This window comes from Moschus berezovskii, chromosome 7 (assembly GCF_049115385.1).
Source record: "Moschus berezovskii isolate FMDL1 chromosome 7, NW_MosBer_1.0, whole genome shotgun sequence".
Classification (NCBI taxonomy): domain Eukaryota; kingdom Metazoa; phylum Chordata; class Mammalia; order Artiodactyla; family Moschidae; genus Moschus; species Moschus berezovskii.
Window position 1 is genome coordinate 65,393,976 of NC_142466.1, and position 18,740 is coordinate 65,412,715.

Consider the following 18,740-nt stretch of genomic DNA (forward strand, 5'->3'; position numbering starts at 1 on the left):
GAAGAGTCGGACACGACTGAGCGACTGAACTGACCTGACATGGTCATGGAGGGATTATGTGGTGAGAACTCAGACCTACCTTGTGAAGGAGGATCAGATTAGTAATTTTCTAGAGAGATGTGATTAGGAACTCACTGGGGAAACTTAAAGTAGACAGGTTAGTGGATAAAACTGAAATTAGGACCTTGACATTTGCCTTCATATCTCATATTAAATTCTTTAGTAAATCCCTTCCACTCTTTGTTCATATTATATCCCTCGGTACTTTTCCTCCTGCCATCTGCTCCAAGCCAACACCCTTTTTTAAATTGGGGGCTATGGCAATAGACCCCATCTGGCCTCCTTCTTTTCATTCTTACCCCAACCCTCGCTCCCATCAAACCATAGTCTTTTACCACACAGTAGACATGACTTAGCAAGTAAACAACAACAACAAGTAAGCCTTGGCTTACTTCCACAAAATCAGAACCCTTCAAATGGTTCATCATTCCACTCAAAATGAAAGCCCAGGGCCTTTCATGGTATACAGAGTCCCGTGTGATCTGGTTGCCAGCTACCTTCTTACCTCATTTATTCTCGGTATTCGCGCCTCGTTCACTCTTTGCCTGCCATGCTCACTTTCTTGTTCTTGAACACACCGAATTTGTTCCTCAAAGCTTTGGATGTGATATCCTCTTTGTTTCTGACACTCCTCCAGTTAGCTGTGTGGTTCGCTTCCATAATTCTTTAGGTCACCTCCTCAGAAAGATATTCCCTGATCCCCCATCAAATATTCATGCTCACCACCCTATCACTTTCTAATCACTTATTTTTCTTTATATTTTTCCCATAGCACTTACATAGCTGAAGTGAAGTGAATGTTGCTCAGTTGTGTCCGACTCTTTGTGACCCCATGGACAATACAGTCCATGGAATTCTCCAGGCCAGAATACTGGAGTTGGTAGCCTTTCTCTTCTCCAGGGGATCTTCCCAGCCCAGGGTTCAAACCCAGGTCCCCTGCATTGCAGGCAGATTCGTTACCAGCTGAGCCACCAGGGAAGGCCTTTATATACCTGACATAGTATATACTTATTTATTTGTTTATCTTCACCTCTTTCTACCAAAATATAACTTCATGTGAGCAGAGATTCCTTTTTCTCTACTGTATCCCAAGCACCAGGAATGGTGCAAAATATATATTAGGTGTTCAGAAAATATTAAGTAAGCTGAGGGTTAACCCAATGAAACAGAGGCACCAGAAGAAGTAACAGCCATGATAGATTCAGTTCAGTTCAGTTCAGTCACTCAGTCATGTCCGACTCTTTGCTACCCCATGGATTGCAGCACGCCAGGCTTCCCTGTCCATCACCAACTCCTGGAGCTTACTCAAACTCACATCCATTGAGTCAGTGATGCCATCCAACCATCTCATCCTCTGTTTTCCCCTTCTCCTCCTGCCTTCAGTCTTTCCCAGCATCAGGGTCTTTTCCAATGAGTTAGCTCTTCACATCAGTTGGCCAAAGTATTGGGGTTTCAGATTCAGCATCAGTCCTTCCAATGAATATTCAAGACTGATTTCCATTAGGATTGACTGATTGGATCTCCTTGTAGTCCAAGGGACTCTCAAGAGTCTTCTCCAACACCACAGTTCAAAAGTATCAATTCTTCAACGCTCAGCTCTCTTTATAGTCCAACTCTCACATCCATATGACTACTGGAAAAGCATAGCTTTGACTAGATGGACCTTTGTTGGCAAAGTATTATCTCTGCTTTTTAATATGCTGTCTAGTTTGGCCATGACTTTTCTTCCAAGCAGCAAGTGTCTTTTAATTTCATGTCTGCAGTCACCAACTGCAGTGATTTTGGAGCCCCCCAAAATAAGGGGATTAGAAGGTTTAAGGGGATTAGAAGGTTCAAATTCTAGATTGTGGGAATATAATATCTTGCTCTTATTCTCCTGGGAAGACAGATAGTAAGTAAACCAATATGATGATTTTAGAGGAATAAGACTTATGAAGGTAATCTTAAAAAAGGTTTTCTTTTTAAAAAAATAGAAATAGAAAGCAGAGCAATAGAAAGTGATGGGAATGGAGTGTAGGGCATTAGATGGGGGTAGTTAAGGACATATTCTCTGAGGAAATGATAGTTGAGCTGGGACCTGAATGATGAAGTACCAGCCAAGTAACTGTTTAGGGGACAAGAATTCTTTGTACTGGGAAGAATAAGCGAAGGTTCTAGAGTTCCCCTGGGTACTGTCCCAGGGCAGTCTTTTCTTGCTATGTACATGAGTGTGCTATACATGAGTGTGCTAGTGGGGAAAGACAGGGAAAGTGGGGACTCCTGGGGAGTACTGGCTGTGCCTTTTTAGATTTATGAGTTCTCTTTGACTATTTTCTTTGGGATGCTGAAGACTTTGCCAAGGAGCCATACGTATGTAACTCTTGAGTGCTTCTAGACAAATGCTCATCTGTAGAACGAGAAAAGGTTAATAGTACTGATAATCCCCCAGATCACTCCAGCACAAGTTTAAAATAGGGACACACTGATAGAAATAAAACACTTCATTTGTTCTTTCATTAACCATCTCTTACCTTCTCCCAATTATAGGGTTTCCAGGGTCTCAGATATGCTCAAGAATAAGACCTATTGTTTTCTATATCATCTTTTCTCCATTTATTCAAGTCTTTTTAGTGGTATTGTGAAGTTGTCTTTACATAGATTGTTCATATTTTGTTGTTTATCCTTAGATATTTCATTTATTGGTTATAATTGTAAATAGGCTCTTTTATTTATTCTATCTGGTTGTATAAGTGCAGACTATTGATTTCTGTACATTTGGCCCTTCTTATCTGAAGATTGTGCATCTGCAGATTCAACCAATTGCAGATCAGAAGTATTAAAAAAATCCAGAAAATTCCAGAAAGCAAAACTTTAATTTGCCACACACCAGCAAGTATTTACAGAGCATTTACATTGTATTAAGTATTATAAGCAATCTAGAGATGAGTTAAAGTATACAGAAGGATGTGTGTAGATTATATGACAATACTACACCATTTTATATAAGGAATTTGAGCATCTGCAGATTTTAGTGTCTGAAGGGTGTCCTAGAACCAATCCCCCATGGATGCCAAGGGACAATTGTAGGTTAATTCTGTAACTAGCCATTTTGCAAATTTTCTAATTGTAGATAATAATTCTTGGACTTTCCATTAAAAAATTAACCATTACTTCAATATAGATTCATAGGGTTAATAGGAAATTCTGATTCATTCACTAGCAAATATTCAGTGAATGTCTGCTATATGTCAGGTAATCTTCAAGGCCCTAGATATCAGGGCTGTCATTCTGGAAGGTTTTTTTGTGTGCGTGAGAATTAGCTTCCTCAAAAGATTTTCTTATGGAAAGTTGTCATGATATCCTGGTTTTATTGAAACATATTGCCTTTGCAGGATAAATTTAGTGTGTTCAGTTTCTAAGTTATGTCCGACTCTTTGCGACCCCATGGCCTGCAGCATGTCAGGCTTCTCTGTTCTTCACTATGTCCCAGAGTTTGCTCAGATTCATGTCCATTGAGTCAGAGTTGCTATCTAACCATCTCATTCTCTGCTGCCCTCTTTTCCTTTTGTCTTCAATCTTTCCCAGCATCAGAGTCTTTTCTAATGAGTCGACTCTGCACCAGGTGGTCAAAGTATTGGAGCAGCAAAAGTAAACCTGCAAATCTATGTGTATGAATTGAATCACATCTTCTTGGATGTCAGGCCATTGTGCAGTGATAGCCTGCACATACAAATACAGCACCCGAGGAAACAGCAATATGAATAAGATAGTCTAAGAATTCTGCTCTTACAGGGCTTACCTCTTGCCAAGGAGATATAGTTTTTGCCAGCAAAATGAACTTGTAGGTGTCATGGAGTGTATTCCTAAGATCATCTTTATTTTGTCTGCTGCTCTTTAAACCTACTTCGAGGAAGTCATCCTTTCCCTGACTTCTTTATGAACACTTTGGTAATCCTATGACCTTTCCTGTCACTCTTAGGTTATAAAATACTTTAGTCATTGGAAGCTGAGACTACAATCCCAACTTACATCTTCTCTATGTTCCCTAGATGAAAACCTGAAAGTGAAAGTCGCTCAGTCATGTCTGACTCTTTGCTACCCTGTGGACTATACAGTCCATGGAATTCTCCAAGCCAGAATACTAGAGTGGGTAGCCTTTCTCTTTTCCATGGGATCTTCCCAACCCAGGGATCGAACCCAGGTCTCCCTCATTGCAGGCAGATTCTTTACCAGTTGGACCACAAGGGAAGCCCAAGAATACTGGAGTGGGTAGCCTATCCCTTCTCCAAGGGATCTTTCTGATCCAGGAATCGAACCGGGGTCTCCAGCATTGCAGGCAGATTCTTTACCAACTGAGCTATCAGGGAAGCCCTGATGAAAGCCTACCTACTGAGAAAAAGTATTGTTGGCTTCCTCTCTTTTTGTTGTTGACCTTCTCTTCTACCCATAAGTTAATTGCTGTTCTTATTTCTCCAACATTGGAGCATGGTGATAGAGGAGAGGAAAGAGTATCAGGAAATCCCTTGCTTGACTGATGCTGTCGTAAAACAGCTTTTTTTCTGTCTGTGGCCCATTTCTCATACAATTTTTTTCTGACAAACTCTGGGAGTTTGGACTGACTATAGCATAGTTACTGCTGCTATCAGAGCAGCCAGCAGTCAGTCTTTAACCTGTTAGGTTTCTCAGATGACAGTCAGACTCAGACTCAGCTCATTTGCCATTCAAAATCTAAGGGTCACATAGCAGACTCCAAGATTCAGTTGAAATCTCTTGTATTAGACTTAGGTTTGGGAAGCAGCATTCCCTCACATATATATCTCTTCCTTATGAGAGTCAACGAGAAGGAAGAAACATGGTTCAGCTCTCAGTAAAATAATCCTCCTCACAAACCCCCTGTCTCCATTCTTTCATCTTTTTAATTTCATTTTTATAAATCTACCGTCTTATCCCTTGCTACTAAAAATGTGGTTTTTGGACCAGCAATATAGGGATTACTGGGAGCTTATTAGAAATGCAGAATCTTGTGCTCTCTCCAGACCTGCTGAATCACATTTTAACAAGATCTCTAGGTGGTTTATGTGCATATTCAAGTTTGAGAAGTACTGATCTAATCTATTTTTAGTCTCTTATTTTAAAGTTTCTTTTGGTAATCTTCCTCATACTTCATGTTGATATCTAATATCTATCATATCTTGGTACCTCAATGGAGACTTAAAATTTACCATCTTTTTACATAGACAAAAGGCAAAAAAAAATTTTTTTAAATCATATTGGAATAACGTACAAGAAGAAAATATATAAGGGTAATTGTTGTGAATTGAATTGTTTTCTCCCCATATTAATATCTTTAAGTCTTTATCCCTACTACTTCAAAATGGGACCTTGTTTGGAAATAGAGTCATTGTAGATATAATTAGATAAAGATGAACTTGCATTGGAGTAGAATGGGCTCCTTATCTGTTATGACCAGCGTCCTTATAAAAAGAGGAATATTTGGACACAGACACGCACACAGGGAACACATCATGTGGAGATGAAGGTTCCAATCAGGGAAATGTTTCTAAAAGCCAAGGAATGCCAGAGATTGCAATATGTTGCCAGAAGCTGGGAAAGAGGCATAAAACAGATTTTTTTTCTTACAGCCCTCAAAAGGAACAAACCTTGCTGACATCTTGATTTTGGATTTCTAGCCTCTAAAACTATGAGCCAATAAATTTCTGTTGGTTAAGCCACCCAATTTGTGATAGTTTGTTACAACAACCCTAGCGTGCCATGTGACTAGGACCTCAGTGAGTTACAGCTAGGAGGGGAACACAAGAGATGATCACAGTTTACAAAGGAAGGTCAAGAAACATGGAAGGGTTAAGTGAAGGCTTACTCAGAAGAGAGGGAGAACGAAAAGTAGAACTCACTTCTGATTCTCATTGCTTGTAGCTTCTGCTGGTTCCACTGCAGCTTCCTCCAGAGCCTTTGTGGGCAGTGAATACATATTTGTTGATGTGATAACATCAAAACATTGTCTTGCTTTGGGAAATGTAAAGTGAGGAGAAAAAGGCAGTTTCTGGTAAATGGAAGTAATTCTTAGCAGGCTGAATTCTTACCCAGTGAGCGCTAAGGAATTTTGCTCAAGTTGTGAGAATGAAAACATATTGAAACAAATAACCCAAATTTTCCATTGCAGTTCCAGAAGATGAGGATTTGGCTTGTTATTAATATTCTCCACTTGATTGCTTCTTTCTGTTGTGCTAGAGATGAAAGTGCTCTGTGGTCCTATTCAAGCAGCTATTCATTAATCTGCAGACAGGGCTGGAGGAGTGACTGATGTGGAGCATAGCCTAGTAGGATGGGGACACATGGGGCATTGGTGGGAAACCAAGAAACATGCTAACCAAAATGTGAGGCAGGTGAAGTTCCCTTTCCATGCCCTCTTTTCCCCCTTTCTGCAGCTATTAATACCTCTTTCTTTCAATGAGAAAATTTAGTTTTTAATGATTGCTATTCATATTCACATTAAATTCTCACAACACAACTTGATATAAGATTTCTTATTTCTAATTTCCTAAACAGACATTTGGGGCTAAAGGTTAAGTCACTCACATCATGGAACATCTTAAAGCTGACATAATTAGTTGAGGATTGGCCTCTCCCAGACAGGCTGCTTCTGCTGCTAAGTCGCTTCAGTCATGTCCAACTCTGTGCAACCCCATAGACGGCAGCCCACCAGGCTCCCCCGTTCCTGGGATTCTCCAGGCAAGAACACTGGAGTGGGTTGCCATTTCCTTCTCCAGTGAGTGAAAGTGAAAAGTGAAAGTGAAGTCGCTCAGTCGTGTCCAACTCTTAGCGACCCCATGGACTGCAGCCTACCAGGCTCCTCCGTTCATGGGATTTTCCAGGCAAGAGTACTGGAATGGGGTGCCATTGCCTTCTCCACCCAGACAGGCTCAGTTCAGTTCAGTTCAGTCGCTCAGTCGTGTCCGACTCTCCGCGACCCAATGAACCACAGCACGCCAGGCCTCCCTGTCCATCACCAACTCCCGGAGTTCACTCAAACTCATGTCCACAGAGTCGGTGATGCCATCCAGCCATCTCATTCTCAGTCGTCCCCTTCTCCTCCCGCCCCCAACCTTTCCCAGCATCAGAGTCTTTTCCAGTGAGTCAACTCATCGCATGAGGTGGCCAAAGTATTGCAGTTTCAGCTTTAGCATCAGTCCTTCCAATGAACACCCCGGATTGATCTCCTTTAGAATGGACTGGTTGGATCTCCTTGCAGTCCAAGGGACTCTCAAGAGTCTTCTCCAACACCACAGTTCAAAAGCATCAATTCTTCGGTGATCAGCTTTCTTCTGCTCAAATTCCAGCTTCACCCCTTACAAACTGTGGGATCTTGGGCAATTACTTAAACTTTTCTGTACCTCTGTTTTCTCATCTGTAAAGTAAAGGTAATAATGTTGATAGTTCTTATTTCCTGAAGTTGTTGAGAGAATTAAATGGATCACTATGTATAGTATTTGAAACGTTTCCCAACATATGAGGATGTTGTAGGAGGAGCATGAATCCAGGCCTTTTGACTTCAAGACCAGTGCTCTTTTCATGATGCACAAGCTACTTCCCTCAGCACCCAGCTGTCCTCATGACACTTGTCCATTCTTCAGATCTTTCTTTTCTTTTCCTCCCACCAAACTTACATACTCTGAACTCCAATTCCTTATAAACTATCAGGTATATGTATCAATTAATTTGGATAAATCTCTGAAGGCTAAGTTGTTAATGAGTGCTCCTGGCTTGATGATATGCTTTTTAGTATGGTGTCAGTTTGAGTTGTGCAGACTTGGAATGAGCTGAATATAAAGTAGAGATTGGAAAGTCACTGTTAGGGGGACTGGATAGAGGATACAAGATCTGGGAGAGGGTGACTCTACTTTTCTATGCAAAGGGAAGACCAACCAATGCCGGAAGTGCAGCCATTATTACTGCCACAGGCCTTTGCTTTGCTTCTCAAATCTTGACATTTGTTAGAGACCTTTTTCACTTGCACATAGGCTAGCTGGACCTGGTGGGGAGCGGAGAGGAGCAAGTCATTTAAAATAAAAGCAAGTCACTTCAGAATCTTCAGTTCAGTTCAGTTCAGTTCAGTTCAGTTGCTCAGTCACGTCCGACTCTCTGCCACCCCATGAATCACAGCACGCCAGGCCTCCCTGTCTATCACCAACTCCTGGAGTTCACTCAAACTCATGTCCACAGAGTCAGTGATGCCATCCAGCCATCTCATTCTCTGTCGTCCCCTTCTCCTCCTGCCCCCAACCTTTCCCAGCGTCAGAGTCTTTTCCAGTGAGTCAACTCGTCACATGAGGTGGCCAAAGTATTGCAGTTTCAGCTTTAGCATCAGTCCTCCCAATGAACACCCAGGATTGATCTCCTTTAGAATGGACTGGTTGGATCTCCTTGCAGTCCAAGGGACTCTCAAGAGTCTTCTCTAGCACCACAGTTCAAAAAGTATCTTAGTAGAAACTAATTTACTATTTCCGTAGTCTTTTTTTTTTTTTTGACCATTCAAGATTTCCATTCTTGGATTAATGTATTTTTCTGGGTGATTTTCTCAAACTGAAATGATCATTTATTTTAAAATTTGTGTATATACTAGATGCTGGAAGTTTAGTTTATCAAGTAAACAATTCCTTGTTCAAAAGATTTTTTCTGCCTAAATCTTAACAACCTAAAGAAGGTTTTAAATGCAAGCCCAACCTGACTTTCAATAATGGTGCAAGAAGTGAACTGGAAATAAAAATTTTGGCAGGAATCAGAAGAGAAACAAACTGACTAGCATCATCCCCTGCTGCTAAAATCTGACTTAAGAAGGGGAATGGGCTAAAGAACCACAGATCTTTTAAGGAAACAAAGCTTGTGTGTGTGTGTGTGTGTGTGTGTGTGTGTGTGCGCGCGCGCACATGCGTGCGTTCTTTATTTCTGTTGACAGATGGGTCTTAGCTACCAAACTTGGAAAAAATGTAGGCAGTAAATCAGTTTTCCCATTTCATGACAGACTTTATCATGAAAGATGATTCTAAATGTAAACACAGTGGGTAAAATGCCACTTAGAGGGAATTTAATAAACATACTAATTTAGACCTCAGCAAGAGAGCACCTAAATATCAAACATAATAATATACCACAAATCAAATATTCAGGATATCTTTTTTAATCTAAGAGGAAACAGAACTCTTTATTCTAATCTTGCTGTAAATCCTTTGGCTTCCTAAAGTATGTGATCTTGTTAAATTAAAGGATTAAAGTGAATGCATCCTTACTTTGGTATGTACTTACAACTAAATAAATAACATGCTTGTTATGACTGCAAACAAATGAATTAAGTGAAACAAGACAGACAGCATGGACTTGCTGATGTCTTTGTTTTTGACAGCCTCTAATCCTGGAAACAGGAAGATATTGAGATGAATAAACATTCCTTGCCTATGTGAGCTCCCAAGTGGTTAAGTCTATGCCCAGATTCGTGCTAAGTTCAGAAACTGAAGCATCTGGAGACCTTGCATATGTATAAAGGAAATATCTCTCTTCCATTGTCTTCTCTGTTTCCTGATTATCTGAAAACCCATTAATGTTTTAGCATTTGGGGCCCTCAAATAAAGTAAGGGCGGTGGGGGTGGACAAGAAACATTTCTCATTAGATGGTTTTGAAGAACTGTCCCCCTTGAACAGCTGTCCCAGTTTAGTCTCTGTCAGCGGTCACTGACCCTTGTAAAAAAGCAAAAATGACATAGTGCTGTCAAACTGAAACCCCATTCTCCACAACATTTAACTCAGGGGCCACAGATGTGTCCCCTTTCTTCATGGAATGTGGTCCTGAACCAAATATGCTAGCAGTTAAACAGCCCACGAACACACCACAAATATTTGTTTATTGGGAATCAAAATGTGGAGTGGGCTACAAAACTGGGGGCTGGCTTATTAAGACCACATTTAAGAGTGCTGTGGTGGTGCTTGGGTAAATATCACTAGTGGTACAATATTGAAAAGATTGGGAAGTCATCAACAAGCCCTTCAGAACTGAAACACATGATTTAACCACAAGCTGTACTTTATGAAATCTTAAACTGTAACACGAAGAGTGACCTAATTTAATCCATGTGGGCTACATGTTTGATGTCAATAGACTTTTCGTTTTAAACTGTTTGGGGAATGAAACAGGGTCTTTAGTCTTTAATAAAATCTGGGCTGTTTCCTGCTAAGTCACTTATCTTGAGGGATTAATTATTTTGCTTTATGATTCATATTCCATGGATTCAATGGGTCTTCCTGTACCTCTTGTGCATATCCTTTTTGCAAAAGATAGCTACCTATAAGTGTTAAAACATTAGTCTCCCACAGATGTAACAGGTGTGGAAGTAGATCCTGAGGCAGACAGTACTTTTCTTACGCTGAGAGGCTTATAAGAGACAGAATGAAGACAATAGTTTCTGATATAAGTCATATACTTGATACTTGCTTCATAGAGAGACTACTTGTTAACTTAACGTTACAGATGTATACATCTTATAGAAAAACCCTCCCTCAGCAACTCTTCTTAAACCAATTTGAGACATAACTTGGGGGCTGGAGCCTTGCCATAGATTAGGCCCACAAAATACTTTGTCACCAGAATGAGATTGTCTCAACATGATTATAAATTGTTGTTTTTTTTTTCCCTACCAGATGGAAAACAAGTTAACCCTTCACTTTTGAAAAAATACTGTGACCATTAACTGAAAATACCAGATGGGATTATTTCACAAGTGTGTCTTTTTAAATGCTCAATGTGACTAAAATTTCTGAGATAATAGCCTTAGTCAACACTGGAGTAGTTGAAAGTGATACAGTGTCTGCCCTTAAGTAATTTTGAGGATTGTGAGCTTGATAAAAGCAGGGATAACATGACTACTAAAAAAGAAATAAGCTAGACAGAATTTAGGCCTGTGTCCCTTCCCTGAAAGTCGAAGTGTTAGTTGCTCAGTTGTGTCTGACTCTATGTGACCCCATGGACTGTAGCCCACCGGGCTCCTCTGTCCATGGAATTCTCAAGGCAAATTTGGAGTGGGTACCCATTCCCTTCTCCAGGTCCCTTCCCTGCCTGTTCTCCATTATTTATGGCTTCACTACTCAACGTGATGGTTTTCAGACCATGGCATTAACATCACCTGAAGATTTGTTAGAAATGTAGACTGACTCAAAGGTGTCTCCCCAGACCTACCGAATCAGAATGCATTTTACCAAGAACCCTGGCACATTTATATTTCAGAAGCACTGCTTTAGTGTGTTTGGCAAGGTGATTATAGAACAGATGAGCTAATCTCTTAAAAACTCCTAGCCGAGCTGATCTCTCAAAAAAGTACCCCATAGAAGGGAAATTTCCTTTTGCTGGATTCTGACATCAGAATCATTTTGACATATCAGAACCAGTGAGTTAGGACGAGGTTTATGTGAATATAAAATATCATATTTCTAAGTACTGAAGGATGGTGTTTAGTACAAAATGAGAATAAGAATAGACGTGTATCACCCCTCTGTAAAAGCCTGAGACTGAGTATAGTAAGAAAGTAAGAATACTGTGGGTATTCTTTCCTGTTTTCAGTTCAATTCAGTTCAGTCACTCAGTCGTTTCCAACTCTTCACGACCCCATGAATCACAGCATGGCAGGCCTCCCTGTCCATCACCAACTCCCGGAGTTCACTCAAACTCATGTCCATTGAGTCGGTGATGCCATCCAGCCATCTCATTCTCTGTCGTCCCCTCCTCCTCCCACCCCCAATCCCTCCCAGCATCAGAGTCTTTTCCAGTGAGTCAACTCGTTGCATGAGGTGGCCAAAGTATTGGAGTTTCAGCCTCAGCATCAGTCCTTCCAATGAACACCCAGGACTGATTTCCTTTTAGAATGGACTGGTTGGATCTCCTTGCAGTCCAAGGGACTCTCAAGAGTCTTCTCCAACACCACAGTTCAAAAGCATCAATTCTTCGGTGATTAACTTTTTTCACAGTCCAACTCTCACATCCATACATGACCATTGGAAAAACCATAGCCTTGACTAGATGGACCATAGTTGGCAAAGTAATGTCTCTGCTTTTTTTTTTTTTTTAATTTTTACTTTTATTGGAGGCTAATTATTTTACAATATTATATTGGTTGGTTTTGCCATACATTGACATGAATCCGCCCCGGGTGTACATGAGTTCCCCCTCCCAAACCCCCCTCCCACCTCCCTCCTCCCCTTATCCTCCCTCTGGTTCATCCCCGCATACCAGCCCCGAGCATCCTGTAACATGCATCGACCCTGAATTGGTGATTCGTTTCACATATGACAACGTACATGTTTCAATGCCATTCTGCCAAATCATCCCACCCTCACCCTCTCCCACAGAATCCCAAAGACTGTTCTATACATCTGTGTCTCCTTTGCTGTCTCGTATACAGGGTTGTCATTTCCATCTTTCTAAATTCCATATATATGCGTTAGTATACTGTATTGGTGTTTTTCTTTCTGGCTTACTTCACTCTGTATAATAGGCTCCAGTTTCATCCACCTCATTAGAACTGATTCAAATGCATTCTTTTTAATGCCTGAGTAGTACTCCATTGTGTATATGTACCAAAGCTTTCTTATCCATTAGTCTGCAGATGGAGATCTAGGTTGCTTCCATGTCCTTGCTATTATAAACAGTGCTGTGATGGACATTGGAGTACATGTGTCTCTTTCAATTCTGGTTTCCTCTGTGTGTATGCCCAGGAGTGCGATTGCTGGATCATATGGCAGTTCTTTTTCCAGTTCTTTGAGGAATCTCCACACTGTTCTCCATAGTGGCTTTACTAGTTTGCATTCCCACCAAAAGTGTAAGAGGGTTCCCTTCTCTCCACACCCTCTCCAGCATTTATTGGATGTAGACTTTTGGATAGCAGCCATTCTGAATGGTGTGAAATGGTATCTCATTGTGGTTTTGATTTGCATCTCTCTGATTATGAGGGATGTTGAGCATTTTTTCACGTGTTTGTTAGCCATCTTTACATCTTTTTGGAGAAATGTCTGTTTATTTCTTTGGCCCATTTTTTGATTGGGTCATTTATTTTTCTGGAATTGAGCTTCAGGAGCTGCTTGTATATTTTGGAGATTAATCCTTTATCAGTTGCTTCATTTGCTATTATTTTCTCCCATTCTGAAGGCTGTCTTTTCACCTTGCTTATAGTTTCCTTTGCTGTGCAGAAGCTTTTGATTTTAATTAGGTCCCATTTGTTTATTTTTGCTTTTATTTCCAATATCTGGGAGGTGGGTCTTGGAGGATCCTGCTGTGATTTATGTCAGAGAGTGTTTTGCCTACGTTCTCCTCTAGGAATTTTATAGAATCTGGTCTTACATTTAGCTCTCTAATCCATTTTGAGTTTATTTTGGTGTATGGTGTTAGGAAGTGCTCTAGTTTCATTCTTTTACAAGTGGCTGACCAGTTTTCCCAGCACCACTTGTTAAAGAGACTGTCTTTTCTCCATTTTACATTCTTACCTCCTTTGTCAAAGATAAGGTGTCCATAGGTGCGTGGGTTTATCTCCGGGATTTCTATTTTGTTCCATTGATCTATATTTCTGTCTTTATGCCAGTACCATACTGTCTTGATGACTGTGGCTTTGTAGTAGAGCCTGAAGTCCAGCAGGTTGATTCCCCCAGTTCCATTCTTCTTCCTCAAGATTGCTTTGGCTATTCGAGGTTTTTTTGTATTTCCATACAAATTGTGAGATTATTTGTTCTAGTTCTGTGAAAAAGATCGTTGGTAGCTTGATAGAGATTGCATTGAATGTATAAATTACTTTGGGTAGTATACTCATTTTTACAATATTTATTCTTCCAATCCACAAACACAGTAGATTACTTTCACTACTGTTTTATAGTTTTCTGTGTACAAGTCTTTTGTTTCCTTAGGTAGATATATTCCTAAGTATTTAATTCTTTTCATTGCAACAGTGAATGGAATAGTTTCCTTAATTTCTATTTCTATTTTCTCATTATTAGTGTATAGGAATGCAAGGGATTTCTGTGTGTTGATTTTATATCCTGCCACTTTACTGTATTCATTGATTAGCTCTATTAGTTTTCTGGTAGAGTCTTTACGGTTTTCTGTGTAGAGGATCATGTCATCAGCGAACAGTGAAAGTTTTACTTCTTCTTTTCCAATTTGTATTCCTTTTATGTCTTTTTCTGCTCTGATTGCTGTAGCCAAAACTTCCAGAACTATGTTGAATAGTAGTGGTGAGAGTGGGCACCCTTGTCTTGTTCCTGACTTTAGGGGAAATGCTTTCAGTTTTTCACCATTGAGGATAATGTTTGCTGTGGGTTTGTCATATATAGCTTTTATTATGTTGAGGTATGTCCCTTCTATTCCCACTTTCTGGAGGGTTTTTATCATAAATGGATGTTGAATTTTGTCAAAGGCTTTCTCTGCATCTATTGAGATAATCATATGATTTTTATTTTTCAGTTTGTTAATGTGGTGTATTACGTTGATTGATTTGCGGATATTGAAGAATCCTTGCATTCCTGGGATAAAGCCCATTGGTCATGATGTATGATCTTCTTAATGTGTTGTTGGATTCTGATTGCTAGAATTTTGTTAAGGATTTTTGCATCTATGTTCATCAGTGATATTGGCCTGTAGTTTTCTTTTTTTGTGGGGTCTTTACCAGGTTTTGGGATTAGGGTGATGGTGGCCTCATAGAATGAGTTTGGAAGTTTCCCTTCCTCAGCAATTTTCTGGAAGAGTTTGAGTAGAATAGGTGTTAGCTCTTCTCTAAATTTTTGGTAGAATTCAGCTGTGAAGCCGTCTGGACCTGGGCTTTTGTTTGCTGGAAGATTTCTGATTACAGCCTCTAGTTCCGTGCTTGTGATGGGTCTGTTCAGATTTTCTGTTTCTTCCTGGTTCAGTTTTGGAAAGTTGTACTTTTCTGGGAATTTGTCCATTTCTTCCAGGTTATTCATTTTATTGCCATATAATTGCTGATAGTATTCTCTAATAATCCTTTGTATTTCTGCATTGTCGGTTGTGATATCTCCATTTTCATTTCTAATTTTATTGATTTGGTTCTTCTCCCTTTGTTTCTTGATGAGTCTGGCTAGTGGCTTGTCAATTTTATTTACCTTCTCAAAGAACCAGCTTTTGGCTTTGTTTATATTTGCTATGGTCTCTTTTGTTTCTTTTGCATTTATCTCTGCCCTAATTTTTACAATTTCTTTCTTTCTACTAACCCTGGGGTTCTTCATTTCTTCCTTTTCTAGTTTCTTTAGATGTAGGGTTAGGTTATTTAGTTGACTTTTTTCTTGTTTCTTGACGTGTGCCTGTATTGCTATGAACTTCCCCCTTAGCACTGCTTTTACAGTGTCCCAGAGGTTTTGGGTTGTGTTTTCATTTTCATTGTTTTCTATGCATATTTTGATTTCTCTTTTGATTTCTTCTATAATTTGTTCATTATTCAGCAGCGTGTTGTTCAGCCTCCATATGTTGGCATTTTTAATGGTTTTTCTCCCGTAATTGAGATCTAATCTTACTGCATTGTGGTCAGAAAAGATGCTTGGAATGATTTCAGTTTTTTTTTTAAATTTACCAAGGCTAGATTTATGCCCCAGGATGTGATCTATCCTGGAAAAGGTTCTGTGTGCACTTGAGAAAAAGGTGAAATTCATTGTTTTGGGGTGAAATGTCCTATAAAGATCTAGTCCCTTATGCTGCAAGGAGATCCAACCAGTCCATTCTAGAGGAGATCAATCCTGGATGTTCATTGGAGGGACTGATGCTAAAGCTGAAGCTGCAATACGTTGGCCACCTCATGTGACGAGTTGACTCACTGGAAAAGACTCTGATGCTGGGAAAGGTTGGGGGCGGGAGGAGAAGGGGACGACGGAGAATGAGATGGCTGAATGGCATCACCAACTCTGTGGACATGAGTTTGAGTGTACTCCGGGGGTTGGTGTTGGACAGGGAGGCCTGGTGTACTGTGATTCATGGGGTCGCGGAGAGTCGGATGCGACTGAGGGACTGAACTGAACTGAACTGAACTGAGGTCTAACTGGTCTATTGTATCATTTAAAGTTTGTGTTTCCTTGTTAGTTTTCTGTTTAGTTGATCTGTCCATAGATGTAAGTGGGGTATTAAAATCTCCCAGTATTATTGCTCATACTTGTTAGTAATTGTCTTACATATTGCAGTGCTCCTATGTTGGGTGCATAAATATTTATAATTGTTATATCTTCTTCTTGGATTGATCCTTTGATCTTTATGTAGTTTCCTTCTTTGTCTCTTTTCACAGACTTTGTTTTAAAGTCTATTTTATCTGATATAAGTATTGCTACCCCTGCTTTCTTTTGTTCTCTATTTGCATGGAATATCTTTTTCCAGCCCTTCACTTTCAGTCTGTATGTGTCCCTCGTTTTGAGGTGGGTCTCTTGTAGACAACATATATGGGGTTCTTGTTTTTGTATCCATTCAGCACAGTGAGGAAATTACATAATAAAGAGAACTCCACAAACGGCCAGAAGAGGGAAAGGCCACCCCAAGCAAAGCAATATAAGCAAGATGAAGAGGCAGAGAAATACCCAGCAAGTAAAGGAACAAGATAAATGCCCACCAACACAAACAAAAGAGGAAGATATAGGGAATCTACCTGATGAAGAATTTCGAATTTTGGTGGTGAAAATGATTCAAAATCTTGAAAGCAAATTGGAGTTACAGATAAATAACCTGGAGAAAAGGATTTAGAAGATGGAAGAAAGGTTTAATAAGGACTTAGAGGAAATAAAAAAGAGTCAATATACAATGAATAATGCAATAGATGAGATCAGAAACACTCTGGAGGGAACAAACAGTAGAATAACAGAGGGAGAAGATAGGATAAGCGAGCTAGAAGATAGAATTGTAGAAATAAGTGAAACAGAGAGGAAAAAAGAAAAACGAATTAAAAGAAATGAGGACAATATTAGAGACCTCTGGGACAATGTTAAATGCTCCAACATTCGAATCATAGGAGTCCCAGAAGAAGAAGACAGAAAGACCATGAGAGAATACTTGAGGAGATAATAGTTGAAAACTTCCCTAAAATGGGGAAGGAAATATTCACCCAAGTCCAAGAAATCCAGAGAGTCCCCAACAGGATAAACCCAAGGCGAAATACTCCAAGACACATATTAATCAAATTAACAAAGATCAAACACAAAGAACAAATATTAAAAGCAGCAAGGGAAAAGCAGCAAATAACACACAAGGGGATTCCCATAAGGATAACAGCTGATCTTTCAACAGAAACTCTTCAGGCCAGGAGGGAATGGCAAGACATATTTAAAGTGATGAAAGAAAATAACCTACAGCCCAGATTACTGTACCCAGCAAGGATCTCATTCAAATAGGACGGAGAAATCAAAAGCTTTACAGACAAGCAAAAGCTGAGAGAATTCAGCATCACCAAACCGGCTCTTCAACAAATGCTAAAGATCTTCTCTAGACAGGAAATACAGAAAGGGTATATAAACTCGAACCCAAAGCAATAAAGAAAATGGCAACAGGATCATACTTATCAATAACTACCTTAAATGTCTCTGCTTTTTAATATGCTGTCTAGGTTGGTCATAACGTTCCTTCCAAGGAGTAAGCGTCTTTTAATTTCATGGTTGTAGTCAGCATCCTCAGTGATTTTGGAGCCTCCCAAAATAAACTCTGACACTGTTTCCACTGTTTCCCTATTATTTCCCATGAAGTGATGGGACCAGATGCCATGATCTTAGTTTTCTGAATGTTGAGCTTGAAGCCAACTTTTTCCCTCTTCTCTTTCACTTTCATCAAGAGGCTCATTAGTTCCTCTTCACTTTCTGCCCCTTATAATGGTAGTGTCATCTGCATATCTGAGGTTATTGATATTTCCTGTTTTATAAAAACTTTAAAGTTGAACTCTACTCTTTAACTTTCAATTTGAACAGTCAAATATTCTAGACCAGAAGTATCTTCACAATTTCTGGTTTTTCCTCTGAAAGTAATTAGATAGGAGAGGACCTTTTACATAGGCACAGGCCTTTAACACCTTAAAAATACTTTGGTTTGTACTATGTAAAAAAACACACGTTCTACTTATTGATGAAACTGAATATTCAACCCAAATTGTAAAATATTATTATGTATGCTAACTTTGACATTTGTCTTATATAATAAAAGGAAATGTATTCTTATCAGATACTTGCCTATTTTTAATTTGTTAAAAATAAACATAAATTTACAAGTTCAAAAATTCCAACTATAAAGATACAAAGTAAAAACACAATCAAAACTTTTCTCCCTAACTCTTCAGGCTCCTCTTCCAATACTGAAAAAATTAGTTATAGTTAACAGTTTATTTTTAGTATCTTTCCAGAAAAATTATTTTATTTTTCATTTGTTTGCTTTCCTTTTTCTCTCCCCCCCCACTTCTCCCCTCTTCTCTCTCTTTGATTGCAATGATTTAAATTTCTACAATAGTGTTGTTTCTTACTGATATTATAGTGCTTTGCTTTATTCACATAATTTGTTTTGCATAATTTTCCATGTCATCACTTTCCAATATACCTCATTTTTATTTATTTGGAAACTTTCACAGAGAAGTTGAAAGAATACAGTTGTCCATGGGTATTCACCAGGGATAGATAGGTTCCAGGAG